The sequence below is a fragment of the Heterocephalus glaber genome, unplaced genomic scaffold, assembly GCF_053883595.1.
Source record: "Heterocephalus glaber isolate CG9 unplaced genomic scaffold, H.glaber_assembly_v1.0 deba00001868, whole genome shotgun sequence".
NCBI classification, from domain to species: Eukaryota; Metazoa; Chordata; class Mammalia; order Rodentia; family Bathyergidae; genus Heterocephalus; species Heterocephalus glaber.
This window is the reverse complement of record NW_028258506.1, coordinates 317,151-338,055: the sequence shown is the minus strand read 5'-3', so window position 1 is coordinate 338,055 and position 20,905 is coordinate 317,151. Positions and strand designations below refer to the sequence as shown.

The window sequence follows — 20,905 nt, the reverse complement described above, 5'->3', positions numbered from 1 at the left end:
GAGGCAGGATACCTTCTCAGAGGAGCAGCAGCCATGTCTGATTTTCAAGCTATACAAGTATTCAGCTTTGGATTGGTTGGCTATGCAAGGCAAAGAAAGCTGAAATAGTATAGTGCATTATTTAACTGTTTGCATGTCTGTCTCCCATAGCAGCCTGTGAGCTCTATGCTATTAGCTGAAGCCGGGCTATGCTTCACTAACCTTTGTACCTTCAGGGACTGATTACACCAGGTGCTTGAGCAAAACTTCTATTTTTTTTGGTACCAGGGATCGAACTTGGGTCCTAGCGCTTGTGTAGCAGGTGGTGAAACCACTGAGCTAAATCCTGGCCCTTGGCAAAACTTCCTATAAGATCATTTCTTCTATCAGCCACTTCTCTTAAATGGTCTACCACAAAAGTAAAGCCTGTAGTTCTTGGATGTATGACATACTTATATTTTTGAAGTCCATTCTTTTCAGCAAAATCATTACTTCGAGCCTTGCTATTTTCTGTGAGATCAGTCCCTTCTGGGAATATGAGGAATTGAAGTGGTTCAGCGATATCACAAAAATAATCAATCATGTCTTCAAAATGGTTCTCATCATCCTTCCACTTCCTGTGAATGAAGATATAACCAGCAGCCTGCGTGGCACACCCAAATCCAGGAACACTTCTGAGACTGGCTTTGAGGCATATTTTCTCCAATCTGAGGCAGCTCTATCTCATCAGACAATTCCACAGAAACATCCAATCCATTCTTGTCCGGTGGTTCATGATAATGACACTTTCTTCTCCAGGTAAAAATGCATCACCTGCTATAATCACTTTTACACCAAATGTGATCTCCAACAATGCCACAGGTAGCATGAGCCAAGTGGCAACAAGGTGGTTGTTGATGCAGTGATACCAAGATGGGTTTACAAACCTCAAAGGTAAGGACGGACCCAGCATGAAAATGCTGCCATAAAAGCTTCCACAAAAAAGAATGAATATAAAGTAAATCCCCTTCCATGACACCATGATTCCAAGCTTTTATAGTCCTCCTTTTACAACGTATGTTCTGTAGCCAGAAACTGCCTTGCTACTTCCTCATGGGTTCAAAAGCACCAGTTTATTTTCCCATGGAACACATATATCATCTCATCTGCTCACTGCCAGATTCACGGAAGTCCCAACTCAAGTCTTTCAGAGCCTTTCCTTTCCTAGGCCCACCTCTGACCCCAGGAGGAGAAGCCCATGAGGCAGCTAGAACCCTTGCCCTCACTGGCTCTCATCCAATCCTTTGCTTCTCCTATTCTCACCAACAAATCTTCATGCAGAGGTATCTAAGCATCCAAATCACCAAACGTGCATGAGTTCATCTTCTGGCATGACAGACAACTTTAACATGGGGTCATGGTAGGCCTTTCATGCAAGCTTGAGATCTTCAATTAAATCCTGTTCACCTCGGGACATTTCATAAATTGCCTCCTGACATTTGATTTCTCTGGTGGTTAAAGCCTCTTTCATGCTGATGTCTAACATCTCTGACCATGGCATACTGTTTCTTCTTTTGGCAGGTGTTGGGACTGTTGATCTGCTAGATGACTTTGGGGCAGAGGCTGGGGATCTGTGGTCAGCACAAAGGGTAAATGACTGTATTGTTTGAGCAAAACATCTCACTGCTCCATTTCTTACAGCAGAGATTACGTTTGCCAAAACTGTGACCGGAGCTAGAGGTCGAACTCTTTCATTGTTTGGTTCCTTCAGATCAAGACTGCTAAGGCTCACATCATCATCATCTTTCTCTCTTCGCTTTCTTTTCTGCCATCTGGTGGTTCCAGCCTGGGGGTGTTAGCTGAAGGACCCAAGGTGCAGTCCTTGCTGAGCCCAGAGGTTCAGCTGCTTTGTCTCTGAGGCCATGGCTGCTTTGGTGCCACCAATTCTGGCTCTATGTCTTAGGAAAGGAGGTGGAGTGGTGGCTGAGCTGGCTCCAGCGAGGCAGCAAGTGCCTGCTAACAGGGATCTGCTGCCACCATCATCTGGGGATTTGAAAATGGCCCCATGACTACTTCTTCATCATGTGGTCTACTATACTGATACAGAGGTGGCAAAATATGTAAACGAAAGTCTGCATGCTCTCAATTATACTGTGACAATAAAAAGAAAATGTATAATCACACGGTAACAGTGATGTGAATATTATATGGAAAGTGGAAAAATAGAAACCAATGTATGATTTCTTCTAAATATTGTCTATAATATGTGACATACAATAGCAGCTGTTTTCATCCTTATCCTACAAGAGCAAAAGCAGTGTCTTACCGTATGCTTGACATGTGTTCAGGAAAATGGTGCTTGCCCTTGGATGGTCACAAGGGCATGATTCCAAAGCTATACCTAGAGTGGAAAAGAGAAGGATACAATGATTTAATTCTGTAAAAAAGTAGATGGTTTAAAAATTGCTACAAAATAACTTTAACCACGTAGAACAGCATAGGAGAATGTTTTTAGTTATGAGTAGGAAAGAAATAAAGGCAACAGTATAAGAATCCTACTGGCGAACTGTACATTGTAGAATCTCTTCATACCTATGGAGTAAAATAGGCTATGCCTTAGACTTAGTTTTCTAAACTTGTACCTAAATAATCTAATGCAGCTTAGAGATGAATCCAATGCACTTGGGAGATGAATATGCACCCTCCCCTGCCCTACTTATCCAACAGAAATACAAGCACCCCCTTCTGTGCTGATACTGCCAGCACAGTACAGGAACAGTTTCCAGTAGCAAGCACTGCCCTGGCATCATGGATACACTGTGAGATACCAGTTCCATGTAACAACTATTTTAAAATACCAAACATTCTTTAGACAACCAATGGCATGCTTAATTCTAGATGCATGCATCAAGTGAATGCATTTTGATAGCTGTGCTGTTCGATGGCTATTCACCATGGCAGATTTAAGACTCCTTACAAATCCAATGCCTTAATCTAAAAACACTTCCCGGATAGAAACAGTTTTTAAAAACATCTCAATTTCCAAGGCTACATACATTTTCATTGTCTCTTCTGCCCAGAAGTTCACTTTGGCACTAAACTGGGACAACCTTCTGTTTAGTAAAGACTATAAAGCAGATTCTTAAGCTTTTGTAATATGTACTTTGCTGTTAGATGGGATAACAAAAGTCACAGGGTTGGGGCTAAGACCCTCCTCGGTAATCTCAAGCTGCTTAACCAATCTTGAAAGGTACAGTTCTGAGATTCAGACAGAATAGGAGTTAAGCAATATTTCTTTCACACATATTAAAAATTATTCTAATTTTTAAAAAGGGAATTCAGTGGTTAAATCAAAATATACTGTACCACATATCACTGGCTCTTACAAAATCAAAATGGACACACACACACACACATATATATAAATAATCAGTCTACTACTGACTACGGTTTAAGCATTTTAGAAATTTGTCTAATTAGAAACCTTTTCTTTTGCCTTCTCCTGGTAATATGGTGAGACTCCTGCATACACATAGTATAGGACTTCCAGGTTTAACAGAATTTGAATCATCCACTTTAATTTTACAGCTGGACCATGAGATATTTACTGAAACCCATATTTTGTTCTTTATGTTTAATTCCTTCCTCACATTCATTGAAACTATTCTTATGTAAAAGACCTCCAAAAATTTATGGTTTTGGGGATGTCTTTTAGAAGATGAGAAAATCTTAGTTCTGAGGAAAACTAAGATCATGTTGTGTACTATGTGACAGGTAGGCACTTTCCTGGTCATCTGTAATCTGAAGCCTGTGAAGGAATCTAAGACCACTTCCTACAAAAAACCTGAACATATAACTATCTGAATTTCAAAATATAATTTTCAGAATTATTAAACTATTAAAAGTAGTTTATAGAGAGACATATTAGGGATCAGGACCTTCATAGTAATATATTTTCAAGAGAAGAACAGAAAAACTAAGTATCAAAAACTTAGTTTGATATAGGCAGTAAGAGGAACCAGCTTAAAACACACACACACACACACGCACGCACACACACATGCGCACACACACACTTCCACACCAACATGTGGCGCTATGGTATTTAAAGACAAATTTCCACAAGGCTTGGATGAAAAATGACAACATGTATGCAGAAAATAAGAGAAAGCAGCCCAAGGGACAGGCTAGCAGCCTCTCCAGGGCTTTAGGATGGGTGCGTGACCCAAGGTTGGTCAGTCAATCACTGCTCTCGAGACCTCCCAACAACCAGAGGAGAAAGACTCTAGGACCATTAAGCAGGTAGTCAGCAGGTGCTGGTGGTGGCCACTGCCATCACAGGAGGAAAGACTTTGCAGGGGAGATGAACAACGGGGAGGAGAACTGAGATGGGTTTTGAGAAGATTAAATTCCTGCATCAAGTTGTTTGTCACCCACCTTCATGAACTCCAGGGTTAAAAAAGTCTACCTTGAGATAGGTTTTCTGTAACTTGTAATTGTTAAGAGACCTGGTAAATCAGAGGTAATGATCACACTTGAGGTGGGGACATGCAAAAGTCAATGGCTCCTTTAACAAATGTCATGAACTGAAATTTTCAAATGCCAAAATCACACTTTGTTAAAAAATTATCGATATTCCCACCACCATTCCTTTTAGTTGCTTTGATTTTGCATGTTTTAAAAATAGCTCTTGGGCTGAGGTGTAAAAAAAAATTACATAGGAAACACAAAGTCCTGGGTTTGATCCTCAATACAATCAAAAAAGAAAAGAAGGGCTGGGGATTTAGCACAGTGGTTCTGCCACCTGCCTCGCAAGCACAAGGACCCGAGTTCAATCCCCGGTACCAAACAAAAAAAAAGCAAAGAAAACAACAATATACAATGTAACTGTTCTTTTCTTAGAGAAAAATGCTCAGCCCTTTCAATCATATCTACTGGTTTGGATTTTTTTTGTAATACATGTAACGATGCAGCAAACGTTATTCTTATATTTTATGTAGCCAATCCTCTATTGGTTGAGGACTTAGGCACTTGTAAAATTCTGTTATACTATGAAGAAAGCATTCATATACAAAGTTTATTAAAATTATTCCTTTTATCTGCTTAGGAAAGATTTAAAAGGTGCAGTGACGAGACAAAAAGGGATTATGTCCTGGTTGAACATATAGGGCTAACATGACTTTGAATGGAAAGAAGAGCACTTTAGGGTACAATGCTACCAATGATACAGTTTTACCTCCTACCTTACCTTTGAGTTTTAAAATCCTGCTGATGTGCATGAGGAACGTTACTTTGCCTGTAATCTGCAATACCTGATTACAGATAGACCACACTCCCATACTTAATAGTGGAATTTTCACATTGACGAGTTTCATACCATGTGTAAGTACAGTAGGTGCTGTATCCACTATTGCCTGAAGATTGTCATTTACACAATTTTCAGAAAGGACTAGTTTTGTCTGTATCCCACCACACTGTTTTATATAACTTGCATTTTCTGCTACTGCTAAACACCATATATTGCTATTTTATATAATGGACATTTGTGTTATTAGACAGTAAACTCATAAACATTGTATTATGGCAAGGCATTAGTGCCCATAAATATGCACGCACACGTGCACATGTGCTTGTGCTCTCTCTGTCACAATTTTAAACAGATATCATGATGTTTAAGATGTAATTGTAAAAACTATGATTATCGTGAAAGTTGTATAAATCTCTGAAAACCCTGTAGAAACCTATACAAATATTTCAAACTATGATTAGGGATTGTGATTTAAAACTCCACTGGAAAATTCACCAATTTTGTGTCATGAATTTTAAATGAATCTTAATTTGACAGCATAATGGGCCGATACTGGAAAAATACAATTAAAAAATTTAAATCTAGTCTTCATGCAAATATCTGTCAGAAATAAATCTATAAAACATCACTGATATCTAATAATGCTTTTACTTCTAAGATACTATCAGTTGAAACATCCATCTCAATTGTAATTAAAAATATGAAGAAAGATATGCGAATTGGAATAAAATGCATGCAGTACTAAAAGCTAAAAGAACTACATTATGCAAATGCAAACTGTCAAATATAATTTTTCTCATCAAAACTATTAATAGAAGGCAGTGATCAAAAACTATCTGGAAAAATAACATTGGAGGAAAACACACTGATTTGAATAGATCCCATTTACACAGACGATGTCCACAGTTTCTGGGTCAACTGCTGTGCACCTGTTTATTTGAGGGCTGCCGCATTTACCAACCTACTCTATCATCACTGTGCTACACATTATATTAGTTTTATGGCCCACAATAGAACCACTCTAGACTCAAAATTACCAAACAAACTGCTGCTTTTGTCTGAGTCCACACTTTCCACTGCCTGGAGCTGCTGGCCTCATCAGAGGGCGCACAGTATGAAGCAGAGCCCCTGGGCGCTGCAGTTCAGTGCTCCCTCCTGCCTGACTTCTCTGTTATATCCTCTGATGAGCCGCACTCTGGATCTGCCTCTCCATCCTTTCTCAATCTTGCCCTGTTGTTTAACACTCAGTCTATGTTTAGCAACTGTGACGGAGATGTGGCATTTCATAGGTTGTATTAAACCACGTTTCATTTATGTATTCCTTAGGAAAACTTTACTCAGCTTCTTAGACTTTCATGTTTCCAGGTTGTAAGTTACTACCACTTTTTCACTACACATTACTGGTTTCAATACTTTAATACCCTGGGGTGGGGAGAGGTAAGAAAACAAGGTAGCATTTAAGGCAGCCCATAGGAGTCATCCTATAAAGTCTATTTCCACAGGCCATACACCTGAAATTCCCAGCCAGTTTGACTTTTCTCTAAAGGACAGATTCCCCTGCCTATAATCCTCCCATGGTTTCCTGTGACAACTAAAGCCCATAGTATTCTTTGTCAAAGCCCACTACCATACAAGCCTTGACCCACCAACCTCCTCCTGGTATCTCAGTCTCCTGCAGCTGAATTTGTATCCTTCTTTCCTTTGCCCAAATCGAGTTTGTTCCCATTTACAAAAACAGAAAGACAGAGCTATCTTTCTGCATGGAAGCATGGTCCCTCTCACACCATTCCCACATTTAATGCTGTTCAGATATCGCTTAAAGAGACCAGCCGTCTTCCACTGTTTATGGAGAACTAGTCTCCCACCCCAATCATTACCCTATTTTACTTTCTCCCCTCACCTCACTACCTGACTTTCTCAGCTATGCATATACTGCGTGGCCCTGCCCCTTCTACAATATAATGATCAGGGTTAGGACGGAGGCTAGTTGTAAACCACTGTCTGCCCTGTATCTGAAACACAGACTGGCTGCTCAATAAACGTTTCTTTCACTGTACGCAAAACTAGTTCATTTTCTCCCCATTCACCCATTCTAAGATTTTTTCTAATGTTTCTTGCTTTGTCAACTAAGATCAGCATTATTTGCAGATGTCTTAAGAGTGGTAGCTATTAAGATGTAGATATGAGATAGGCTATTAAGAATGACAAATGAGGGGCTGGGGATTTAGCTCAGTGGTTTTGCTGCCTGCTGCGCAAGCTCAAGGACCTGAATTCGATCCCCAGTACGAAAAAAAAAATGACAAATGTCCAACAATGGAATTCTAATGTCCATCAAGAGCCGTGAATTTAGCTCAGTGGTGCCCAGCCTGCCTCATAAGTGCAAGGTCCTGAGTTTGATCTGCAGTCCTGAAAATGAAAACAAAATAAACAAAACAAAACAAAATAATCCAGATAATTTCCATCAAAAAGTCAGAAGCAACTTCAATTTAACATAGGAACATTTAATACTAAAATATCTTCAGCATGAAATGATTCATCTCATAGGCTTAAATTCCAAGACAAAATACACCATCTGCATTTTATACTAGGGAGGTACAATTCATTAGTCACCAACATATTTTTATCTCTGTCACCACAAACAAACATTTAATGGAACTGAATGATCATAATTTTAAAGATACTGAACCAAGTCATAATGTACCTGTGAATAAATGATGGTCTAACTTAACCTACTAAATGCAAAGTAAAAGAAAATTCTTTTGAATGTATCTGAAATCTACCCTAGGTTGTTAGGAAAGAAATGTCATTCTGAAATGATTGGGGAGAAAAAAACAAAGCAGACCATAGTTTATGTAGAAATCCAACTCTTCACTCTAAATATTTTATATTTAAGTGGGTATTTTGCAGTTTCCAGGGAAAGTGATATAACATTATCTGAAATATGACAAAAAGCAGACTTCCAATGTACCTATACTGTACATTTGGTGTCTGGTGCTGTCTGTATGCAAATTTAATAATAAGTAAATAATGAAGCTGAGGATTCTCATCACTTTAATGAATGGTAACATTTTACTTTCCCTGCAGTACTGGGAATCCAACCGATGCTCTATGCATGCTAAGGAAGTAGCCTACAAGTGAAGTACCTCCCTGCCCCTACACATTCAGTTATAAAAGACAAATAGTTGAAGGGAGGGCAGGGGTATGGGGAAAAAATAAGAACCAAGATACATCATGTAAGGGAACAAGTTCCCAATGATGAATGTAACTGTATTGTATGCCTAAGATGTATCAATAAACTAAATGGGAAAAAATTAAGAGAAATGGAAATTGGAAATGAATATTTAACCCTCATGTCATAAATATATAACAACAGGCTCTATGTTTATGGAGTACTTTTCAGTATCTCAGGCCTACTGCTGCTTATCTTTCCCCTACACTTGCTGCCCTCTTGCCAGCTTCTCCTAACATCCCACTGTCCACAGCATTTGAACCTTCAAGGAAGTTCCCAGAACAACCCCACTGACCTCACTAGTACATTTAGGCCATTTGTTACTTTACTTTTTTTCCTATGCATTAGAATAAATGTACACACATGGCACAGGGAGGCAACCGCTGCCTCTGAGTTGTACAAAAACCTAAATGAAATTAAGTAATATGGGAGTAAGTTCTAAGAGACAGACATAGTTATGGATGAAACACGAGATACATTCTGAAAAGGTTTTTTTCAAGAACTGAATTTGGGATATGTATCACTTCCATGTCAGCCTGAGCTAGGAGTTAGCCAGAAGCTGATTCAGTCATTTCATAACTTTCTTTCTTAATCTGCAATACAGAGAGAGTATACAGAGGTATACTTTGCATTTGGAAGCGCCAAATGAGAAGCACATCACATGAGACCATGTTGTAAAGCAAAAAGAATTATAAAAAGTCCTATTTATGCTTTCCCCCTTTTTCGTCAGCACGTTTGCAATACGCTACCCCTCTAATTTTTGCGTAAAATCAGAGTGTGACTTTATACTAGAGTATATAAAGCAGAGTGTACGTGTTCTAAACTACCTACCTGCTTTGCATGTAAAGGTATAATTCATGTATTTATTCATTCTGTAATGATTTTTAATATTCTGAAAAGTTACAGAGGCAAGTTGATCATGAGGCTTAATTAGACTCACAAACTAAGAGCCCAATAAAGTAAAAATGAAGACCTGTAAGACATTTCCTGTGCAGTAACGCAATAAACTCTGCCATCCGGGACTGGGTGGGACTCATACAGCGTTCTGACACCATGCATTCCACTTCACAGGAGCTCTCTGGGAAGAGAAGGGAAGAGGATTCCAAGTCGAACCCCAGCCTGGAAAACTTACTGATGGGGAGAGAGCTTCTCTCAAAAAACACTTTTTAAAAAAGACTTGGGCTAGAAATAGGTGCAAAGGCCTTGTATTCGCTCTGCGGCACTTCAAACAGAAAAACAAAGGTAATTTTCAACAAGAACCAACTTGATAGCCATGACTGTTTTTACGCTTTCCAAAATCCTAGAGTAAAATTAAAACATTTGTTCTCTTCTCTCCAGCAGTTTCCTTTCACTCCAACATTCTTAGCAGCTGAGCAAGATTCTACTGGGAGGAGAGGGAAGAGAGGAGACAGGACGGCAACAAACACTCCAGAGCGGGCAGGACTGCCACTTTAACTCCCAAAGCTTTGCCTTCCTCATTAAACCCTACATTCACATTTCTTCTTCTTTTTTATTTTTCAGTACCGGTGATCAAACTCAGGGCCTTGCACTTGCAAGGCAGGCGCGGTGCCACTGAGCTAAATCCCCGGCCCTTCACAGTTCTTCTTTCCAAACTTTGCACCACCATCGCATGGTCTCATGTGCAACCTCACTTGTCACTGACAACGGGGAAGATAAAGGCTGGTAAGTCACAGGAGCAAGGCTGGAGATGTATTTGTCAAAGTGCGAAATGCAAAGTAAGCAGAACAATCTAAGAAAACACTGGTGTAAACAAAACACTTTTCCGCACATCTGACATTGATCTCAGTTCTCCAAAGCTCCCCTCCCCCATTTTTCTCTCTTTCTGTGCTCAAATTAACAGTTGGAAGAATAAATCACCTTCTACAGAGGTAACATCAAGAATACCGTAACAACTCCCATGACAAACTCTACTTGAATTTACATAAGAGGTCCTCGAGTGTTTGGGTCTGAACTGCTAGACTGGTGTGAGGAAGTGTTTGGGTCTGAACCACTAGACTGGTGTGAGGGAGGGAAGAATCAGTTCTTACCTGTCAAGGTGAGGATAGGGAGATGGGACAGATGCTCTGATGCTGGTGTGTTTGAATTTTAAGGAAAGGGAGTGAATATACTATAAAGTCCCGATAAAGTCCTGTGGGACAAGGTAGAGAGCTACTAACAGGAAGAGTCCAGAATAGGATTTGGTAATAAAAGGGGCCAAGAACTGGATGGTAGGGTAGAGAGGGAAAGAGAAGGTCCTCACGAGACAGGGAAGGGGTAAGTGTGGGAAAGTGAGGCTCAGCAGCATCAAATTCCCACTACATGTGCCCAGCCCCGAGAAAGCCAGGCCCTGGCAGGAATGATCCTGAAGCCCCCCCTCCCCACCCAGGGCCCTGGGGTTTCCAAAAGTGAGGGTGTCACCTAAGGGCAGATAGTGTCCCCACCTCTTACAACTCCTTACCTTGGGGCATCTCGCAGTCACCAATGTGGTCATCCCTGGGTCCCATGAAAAACTCCTCAGTCTCCTGTGGAGCAGGTGCTTCTGCCACCACATCATTGGCCACTGCTCCATAGATCTCAGACTCAAAGTCTGCTTTCACTGGCCCCTTGCGCCTGCCCACCTTGGGGCCGGCATTGGGAGCCACACAACACCTCAGGATGTTCCCCATGGGGCACCACTGCACCTTCACTCAGCCCCACTGGACCAACTCAGCCCCCAAAGCTGACTAGTCTACTGCGGGACTGTGATCTCACTCAGTTCAAAGTGAATAGAGATCCCACACATGCTGAGAGCCAAATCTAGTGCCAGAGATCAGGTCAGATCTCTTTCTCCTTCATCCACCACCTATCAACTGAAAGCAAGAGGCCAGCACCAGCCAACTGGAGTGCATCCTGTGGTAACCTGGTTACCAAGAGCCAATCAGGAGCAGAGTTCCATCCACATGCCCACCCAACTACCACCCCACTTGATTCAAAATTCCCCACACAATCTAGGGCCGCCCTGCTCTGTAGCAGACACCTCTGCCCAGTATGAGAATACTATAAGTTGTAAGTAGCACAGGCTCCTTGCCTCATTCCCTTCCATAATTTGGCTGTGTTACATTAGAAGCAGCAAAGATTGGCTGAGGTCGCTCAGCCTTGGTCAATGGTCTCCAAATATATTCTTCCCCTCTAAATTAACCTTTGGTCCTCTTTAGCAAAGACATGCTAGTGCCCACATTCTATAGCCCTGCCTGACATAAAATGTCATCCAGAGGTTCCTGAGGCCTGCCCAGGTCCCTCATTCCCATGCTTGTAATAAATAAATGCTGCACTTCCTTGGGATCCTCTGTCTTTGCTAACCAGAGCAGCTTGGATCAGCCCAAGACTTGGTTTCTCTCAAGTCTTTCTCTCTGTGTCTTTATTTTCCTCTTTCCTATTTCAGGAACACAGGACTGGCTCACAAGAAATTGAGACCTACAGCCAGGGTTTTCAATAATGTCCCTTATAATTGACATACAATATGGGTATAGATTGAACCCCTGGGTGACTTTGCCTGCAAGACAAAGTGGTGGAATTTGAGACAACATTTGGCTCTCTTGGAGTAATTCCAGATGCAGATGCGGGGTAACAGTTAAGACCAGCCCATAGCTAACCTTCCAATTACTGTCTGTTCTAAATACTCCGGGGAACATGTGTCAGATCTGGTCAGAGGAGCAGCACCTATACTTAACAGTGCTGCAGACCCGATTATAGCAGGCTATCTACAGGATACCTGAAGGTACTATTGTTTATATGGTACTAGACATTTACAAATATGTCCCTGTTTCTCCAAAGCAGGGGCACTAGACATGGAAATTTGGGAACGTGCAGGAATCATTCTCTGTGATGTCCACTAAAGAGATTATCCTCTTTCTTCTCAAACTTTTTCTTGCAGTTTACTTCACTTGGTTTTAACTCTGCTCCAATTAGCTCAGAATAGACAGCTGTGCCCTTAGCTAAGATGGTGCCTGAAATGATTCTAGTCATTTCAGAGGCAGCGGCACCTGCACGTACAACTTCAATTGCTCCTTGGGCGATAGTTCCTGCACTTTAGCCCACTCCATGGGCCACAGTCAATCCCATGGCTCCACCTGCACCAGAGGCAGGTCTCGTCACCCTCAACATGGCTGTGCTCTCAGTTAGGATGGCACCTGTGGTGGCCTTGGTCATGTCTCGTCCCTGGTTATGGTGGCTGAAGTAGATACAGTGACCATACTGGACTGTGAAATCGTGGCTGTTTCCAACTTTCAGCTGACTCTTGCTCATGAAGAGTGTTTCCTTGCAGCCTGAACCCCTCCTGACGCTACTCTCTCCCAACTGCTCTTTTGGTGACTCTGTCTTTCCTGAGCCCCCAGCAGCTTCAGCCCCTCCCAAAGAGGAGAGCAATTTAAGAGCACCACCCCCTCACATGCCACTATCAGCTTACTGCTCTGTCCTCTCACCCACTATTGCCAAGTCATAGGAAAGGCTGCAATGGTAAGGGAGAATTTTAAAACACCCTGGTGTTTTGCTGTGGGACAAATGAGCCCCAGCTCTGCATGATGGGAAGGCAAAGCGGTATTCCATAAAGGAAAGTCTCCTGTCTGTCTAATCACACAGCTCAATAATTTTGTTTTACCTCAATAATTTTATCCATGTGAAATTTTTACTAAGAAGATATTTGCCTATAATTTAAATTGGCTTAAAGAGAAAGGTTATTAACTTTAAAGACATGCCCTTTTTTCCCAGATTCCTGGCTGATCCTAATGATATCAATATTAATTTTACAAATGTAGTGCATATTGTTGTCTATATATAACTCAAAAACTTGTATTGGTTAAAATAATGTGTTAATTTTTACAATCTGTTTTTTATTGGTTATTGAAAATTGGTGTCAAGGGCCGGGGATTTAGCTCAGTGCTTTTGCCGCCTGCCTGATTCACAAGCGCAAGAACCCAAGTTCAATCCCCGATACCAAAAACAAAACAAAACAAAACACTGTTGTGAAGATTATCAGACCCTTAGGTTTGGACAGATTACTTAATGGGACGCAACTTGGTAAATAAAGGAGTAGCCACCTGGGCATATTTCTAGCCTTTGTCCAATAGGGTGACCCCAACAGTTCCCATAGACTTATAAAAGACTTGCCCCAGTAAGCACTGCTAAACATAACATTGTGATATGTTTACAGTGGTCATTTTCAAAAGGTTACATTTTCTGTGACATAAACAAAAAAGGTTTTATTTAAAAGATACTTTTGGTACCAAACTAAATTGAAGGGCATGAAATTTCATATAATTGTGATACTTATTATTGCTATTTTTCTGATGTACTAAATGTATTCATGCCTTCTGAAGGTACAGGTCTTCCAACGTATTGTTTATAGTAATAACCTCCTTTTGATTTAGGTATCTGCCTTTCTCTAAGGCTACAACAACAGGTACACTTATAGGCTGCTACATTTTCCTTAGATGGCATCCTATTAACAGATAACAACTGAGGTAAGAGTTGTTATGTTTTTGGGGAGGGATGAGTGTGCTTAACAATGGCTATTTTATATCAAGAGAGACATTTAAGCTTGTTACAAAAATGATGTCATCCTCATCACGTTAAAATATTTTATGTGGCTCTGATTTAAACTTTTTTTTCTGTTAACTTTCTACACGAATTCAACTACTAAATGACCATGACTGATAAAAATAGCAGTCCTCTAATTTTATAGTTCAAAGTGTTATCCAAATAGAATTATAATAAGTATACTACTCCCATTGTAATGCCAATGTTATTGATCTCTTCTGGTGTTCAACAACTAAAGTTTAGAGACTAGAACTAGAAAGTGAACTAGGCTAAGAAAACAGCCAATATTTTGGCCTGGCCCTGGAAGGTAACAAACAAAAACTCAGGACATGAGAGAACTTTTTCTATGAGATCCTACAACTTTGGTAAGTCACACAACCCTCCTGAGCAGGGAGATTGTTCGACACCAAAAAGATAAGCATCAACAGCGTACAGTTTGCCAAAGGAATGTCACCTGGAAGGAAAAATCTCTCACGTTTTCAAATGAAAGTAACATGGTCAAGGAAGGCTGTGACACATCCTGTCACCCGACACTGACAGGAGCTGAAAGGCTCTATGCATGGTTCCAACTAATGCCTGAGCAGTCTTCATTACCATGATGGATAACAAGAGGTTAATTTTATGTGACACTGGTCTCACCTTAACTTGGTCTGAAACACCCAGTAAAAAGGTACAACTAGAAGACAGAGATTTAGCTCGGTACCGTGGCTGTCTGGAAAGCACAAGGTCCTGAATTGCATCCCTGGTACCAAAAAAAAAGTATAACTAAAAGACATGGAAAGTCCAGGCCATAATAATGTAGCTAGAATTAAAGAGGCTCCATTTGCTAGCCCCTACTGGCAGTTACCAGATACACTGGTGGTTAAACATTGTTACGGGTCATTAGACAAAATTATGAAATTTATAAGACCTAAACAAGAGTAGTAAAAATTTTAGCTCACATTTTTTCTAAAATTATTAAATTTATGATATTTTTACAGCTTTAATTACAAAAAATTATGACAAAATATTAGACTTGCAGATAATTTCCACTGGTGGAGGTGTCTAGGAGCCAACAAATTCCAAACGTGATGTTCGACCCTTAAAAATAGTTTCTAAACATGGCTTTTTTCCCAACCACTTTTTTATTTTAGTGCTTATACTTTAACTATACATGCTCTAATTTCTTGAAAGATCTTGTTTATCCTCATCTATAGGCTGCCAAACCCTGAGTGATCAGGCAGGCACTGTGTCACTCAGCTACATCCACAGCTTCACTAATACTTCACTGACAGGATTCACAACACCATCTTTCTTACAGGAGAATTCCAAATACAAATGTAGATGCAAAATAAGAAAACACTATGTGGAGAATTAATTGTCAAGCGGCTTTGTATCAAATGCAAAAGCCTCTGTACAGCTGGTGATTTAGCTCAGTGGTGCAGCTGCCTGCCTCGAAAACGCAAGTCCCGAGTTCGATCCCCTGTACCAAATGAACAAAAAAATGCAAAATACAAACAGCTCTGTACAGTAAAGTCTCTTTACAGTAAAGGCAACAACACAGTAGAGGCAGACGCCACAGAGGAAAAGAAACACTTTTCCAGCTACTGTTCCCATGGAAGATAAATATCGAGAACATGTAAGAAATATGGAAAAATAAAAGAGCCCAATACAAGGACTAATGAATTGAGCAGATGCTTCTCTCAACTATACCAATGGCCGATAATAAATATATGAAGAAATGTTCGCCATCTTTAGGGATTAGGGAAACACAAATCAAAACTACACTGACATTCCATTTCAGTTAAGAACGGTTAACCAAAAGAGGATTACAAGAAAAATAACAAACCCTTGTCAGACTGGGGTTAAAGGAACCTTTATGCATGGCTGGTGGGAAGGTAAAGCAGTACGTTCCCCACAGAAATCAGTACAGGTGTTCCTCAAAATCCTGAATAGTGCACAGTGGACTAGTATTGAGCCAAAAATACAATTTTCTCATGACTGTCAAAGTGGATGCATCTCAAGATCATGTCAGGCAAAATAACCCAGACTCAGCAAAACAAACGGTGAATGTTCTCACGAACATGTGGCAATAAACAAATATGAGAAGCAGATGGGAGATTTTTAGTCAAGAGAAAGAGGTGTCAGTGTCAGTAATGGGGGGGCAGATAATAGCATGTCAAATGAAATGTAGAGCCTATAAGCTGAACAGGAGAATGCAGCTGTAGAAAATATTAAACTAAAAGATGGAAGCAAATATGTAAAGCTAAAGAGAAAAAAATATGGAAAACATGGGAAAAAAAGAAACACACATTTTTAAAGAACTATTCAGTGTTCCAGAGAAGACTACACAGGGAATGAGAAAAAGGCAAGATAAAAACAAAGTGAGCCAGAGCGGGAGGACGAGACAGGACTGCATCCAAGGGCTGTGGTGACAAGATCAGTGCCCAGGTGCAATATGCTCTTACCCGTTGTGTCACGGCATGTTTGGACAGACCTGCCATCAAGTCCTGCTAAAATCACCCACACAGCATGAGAACATGGTATGAAAAACTGTGACCCAGGAAACACCTAGAGAAATCGTCTCACTTTCCTCGCTCTGGTATGATGAAAAATCACTCATTTTGCAGGTCATACAGCTTTGCAGTAGGAACGAAGCTCTGACATGATGATGAAAGCAACAGTGGCTGGGTTACTTCTGATGACCTGAAGGTCATTTATGCTAAGAACACTGACCCGGTGCTTGAGCCTACAGAGATCTGATGGGTGAATACAATGAGGTAAGATTTTGGGTTCTGTCTTCCTGTTGCTTCTGCCCACTTTGCTATCTCAAAACCCAAGCCCAATTCTACTTGGCTCTGCGTCTCAACCTGTGGAACATCTACAATTGGTAATAAGTTCAAGGTCATCATGAAGGGTTAATGTGGCCTACCATGCACTGAAGCTGCCCTGTGTCTTCTCTCCTGTCTCCTCTGCCCTGACACTTGTGCTGTCTCAACCACCACAGTAGCCCAAGTGCCAGAAGTCTCTGGGCTCTAAAGAGGGCACAGGTATACAGGCTAAGAAGTGTGGCCCAGTGTGACCGTGCCAGTAACACAAAAGTTCAACCACCTTAAGGATGAGTTGTTTGTGACCACCCCTGGCACCACATGTAACACAAGAAACATTTTCTGGAACTGTACTCCTGCGTTGGAAATTGCTGGACTTGACCCCAATGCAGCAAATCCATAAAAGCTTACTATTCTCTTAGTTCTATGAGCAGCCCAGTCCCCCTTTTCATAGTCAATGCTGGATCCTTTTAGTTGAAGCCCCAGTCAAAAGTTTGGTGTCCCTGTGTGTCTGTGAAACACTCTGTCCTTTTTCTGTGACTTCAGGTCTTAAGATCCAGTCCTGGAACGTATCTTCTAATACCTGCTACATCTCACTCTTGTTTGCACACTCTCTCTCTCTGTCTCTCTCTCTCTCTCTCTGTCTCTCTATCTGTGTTTGGGTTTGTGAGCTTTTCCACTCCCCTTCCCACCTGAACACAAACAGGGACAAAATAAAGATGGCCCTGCCCAGAGGAGCTGACTTCCCAGTGTGGAACTGGGTAGCAAACATGCTGGCAGATGTAGTCGGTGGGTGGAATTTGGAAAACATATACGCATTGTGCACAGGGCTCGTGCTCGTGGCTCAGGGGCCAACTAAGGATGTGACAGAAAGGGACAAGCAGGGCACAGGGGAGGACTGGGATCTGAAAAATTCCTGGCTGCCTTGTGTACTAAAGGGGGTGAATGTGGAAGAGCATGAATGCAGGCGGCCAGTGGGAACTTAAGTGTTGGGCTGAAGAGACCCAGAGCAGAAGGGCCCAGGTTGGGGGGACTGGGGAGGGCATAACTGGAAGGAGCAAACCCAGGAATAAGCAGGAGCCATGCAGAGGACAGGGATCCCACAGGCATGAGGGTGGGAGTGCAGGTGGCACTGGGGTGCAGAGACCAGCGCACACCCACCTGAGTGACCTGGGTCACAGAATCCATGGGGAGGTCTTTGGGAAAATGCAGCAGGGGGCAGCAAGGCCAAAGTGGTGGCCACAGACTGCTGTTCAGCCCACCTTCCACAAAGAACACGGGGATGCTTCACTGGTGGAGGCAGAGCTCCAAACAGACAACTGGAAAAAAAAGGGTAGGATTTGTTGACCTACAGCAGCTGGTCATGAAAAGGGAACAGCGTGGGAAAGGCCACAGAGTGCTGTGAGCACACTGGGATCAGACTGTTGCTGCACACCCAAGGAAGGGAGACTGCAAAGCCTGACGTGATGAACACTCTCATGGGAAGGACTGTGGTTCTGCGGAGAGTCGCCTCACCGAATGTGGGACCTGAAACCGGACAACTGAGAAAATGACCTGATTCCCCTAGGAATGTCACAGGACTCCCTCCACCCTCGCACATAAACACAGAAACAGGTGCTTCGTATCACAAGCAGTAAGGAAACAGAAGCTCTATGCACAGCGAGGTTCCCCTACATTCCTACTAGAGTACCTTTCATCAGAAGCAGGCAAACTAACCAAGTGATGGTAAGAATGGGGAGAAAGTGGAGCCCTGACACCTGTTATGGCCTGTGTAGGAAACAGTGTGGTATTTTCTCAAAAAGAATGATAGACGTTTCACTTACTAGTAATTCCTAGATAGATACAACAAAGAACTGAAAATAGATGTTCAAGGAAAAATGTGTGTCCTGGGGCAACCCACTTTCTGGTCCTCCTTCTGTCTCTCTCAGGCAGAAGCTTTCTTTCTCCCAATAAATTTTCCTACTTTTTAAAAAAAAAGTAAAGAACACAAGCCTGTGCTTTTTGGTCTCCCATACTCTACTACAGAAAGATAGGGACAGGAGGAAACCCGCCAAGTAGCGGTGGCTCTGACGGCTGGGTGGGAGGCATCCTCAGCTTTGGACCTTGGTCTCCTCTGAACGATGCTGGGGATAAAACCCAGGGCCCTGCGCACACCAGGCCAGTGCTGCACCACAGAGCAGCACCCTGACCCTCACAGCTTTGATAAAACTGGATCTACATCTTGTAATGTGTAGCGTGGTGTGAAGAGTGTGGATGAGACAGAAAAACAACCAATGACGTGAGCACTAGGAGAAAACATGGCTCCACGCCTTTACAACCCGGAAGTGGAGCAAACCTAACTCCAACCAAAGAGCTCACAGTAACAAATGCCTGGGATCCAGCTAGGGACCTTATGCTTGCGAGGCAGGCAGCGGAACCACTGAGCTAAATCCCTGGCCCCCACAATAACTATTTTTTGATGACTCTACTGATTAACTTGAGTGGGAACTCTGCATGGTTCTGGGTGGGGAAGGCCCACTTTTAGGACTGGTGTCTGAACAGTATAAAAGGAGAAGTTGCGCAAAGGATTTCAGCTTATTTTCCTGGGAGGAGCTCCCATCTTCACCTTCACCTTGGGCGTCCTCTTCTGGCTCAGTGAAGATTCATCAGCTTCCAGAACCAACCTTTTCACCCTCTGGGCACAGCCCCCTCCCACATTGCGGATCCCCACGCTCCCGGGCTCCTGGGCTCCTGGGCTCCTGATACAAGCTCGAGCGGGACACCGCTGTGGGCTCCAGGCCTTCGACCAAATCCTTTGGATAGCCAGCACGTGGACAGAGCTCTGGCCCTCTTCTCCAAGTGACTCTCTGGGCAGCGATGTGGGCCGATCATGTAAACATCTGTGCGCTGCATTAGATCTGATTCCGAGCATGCACAGCCTTCGGAGGAGCCTTCCCAGCCTGCACGCTCATAAGAACTGACTAATGTGGATGGTTTTAGTCCTGAGAGTACCTAAAGGAGGTCAGTGTAACACTAAATGTGCAGAGGTATTTTAGATACATGCTTCTATTTTTGCTGAAAAGAAACAAAGGAGGCTACCCTGAAGCTACCGATAATGATTATGTACACAAAGTGGACAGGAACTGGAAGAAGCTGAGAATTCTCAGTAAACTTTATATATGACCTTGATTTTTAAGACCTGTACATGTTCTGCATACTTTGAAGAGGATTAAAACAACAACTGTGCATTAGCTCAAAAAAACAAAAACAAACAATGTGTGTCCTCTATATCTGCCAAGGTTGTGCCAAGATGAAACAGACCCAGGGGCCAGGGATTGCACCGTCTGCCTCCCAAGCCCAAGGACCCAGCAGTCCCATCCCTTGTACCAAAAAAAAAAGAAAGAAAAAAAGGCAAAGAAACGGTCCTTGAATGAGTTGAAGATACAGAAAACTGGATCTGAATGGAAACAGAATTATTTCTCCCAGGCAAGGTAAGTGGTGAAAGTGAAAACGATCTAAGGAGTGCAATATCTTTTGAAAAATCCCACTGATTCCTTGACAAAACATTATCAATTACCTAACCAGTCCGAACTGGATGCCAAGTAACGCAAACCTCATCTACAATTTCAACCCTGGCTCTATATCCGACTCTGGTTTTCTGGTGCATTGGGTAACCTCTGCCCAGCCAGGCCTCCCCTTTCCTCCAATCGATGGTGACACTTCTCCTCACTTCTGTAGCCCTCCTTACCTGCTGGGCCCCATAAATTCTGCTGGTCAAGTTACAGGAAGGCCTTGGGCATGGTCAGCTGGGCATCCTGGGTGGGCGTCCGGAGTCCTAGGCAGCAGCTTGGAGTCCTGGAAGTGTGGCAGCCAGATGTCCCAGGTAGGAGCCTCCCGTGCTAGGTGTCTGGCGTCCTGGAGGATGGTGGTCTGGAGTGGTGAGGGCAAGGGTGAGTCCTCGGGTCCCAAACCACTGAGGGACTGGCTCTGAGGACAAAGACAAGGCTGTAACCTGATGCTCCTGAGGTTTAGCAGGAGGAAAAGATTACA

At 42.4% G+C, this 20,905-nt stretch overlaps 3 pseudogenes across 1 annotated transcript in view; all 3 read right to left on the bottom strand.

The window, feature by feature from the left end:
- The window catches only part of LOC147820493 (vomeronasal type-2 receptor 116-like), a 188,484-nt pseudogene extending 167,769 nt beyond the window's left edge, over positions 1–20,715 (bottom strand). The window contains exons 1-2 of the transcript XR_015448458.1: positions 20,604–20,715; positions 2,285–2,359 (exon numbers count right to left, since the gene is read on the bottom strand). The product of XR_015448458.1 is annotated as a vomeronasal type-2 receptor 116-like (transcript). The remainder of the gene's footprint in view (positions 1–2,284; positions 2,360–20,603) is intronic.
- On the bottom strand, positions 284–1,000 carry LOC147820495 (lysocardiolipin acyltransferase 1 pseudogene; annotated as a pseudogene).
- On the bottom strand, positions 1,183–1,813 carry LOC147820494 (neuroepithelial cell-transforming gene 1 protein pseudogene; annotated as a pseudogene).
- Positions 20,716–20,905: the final 190 nt, after the last annotated feature.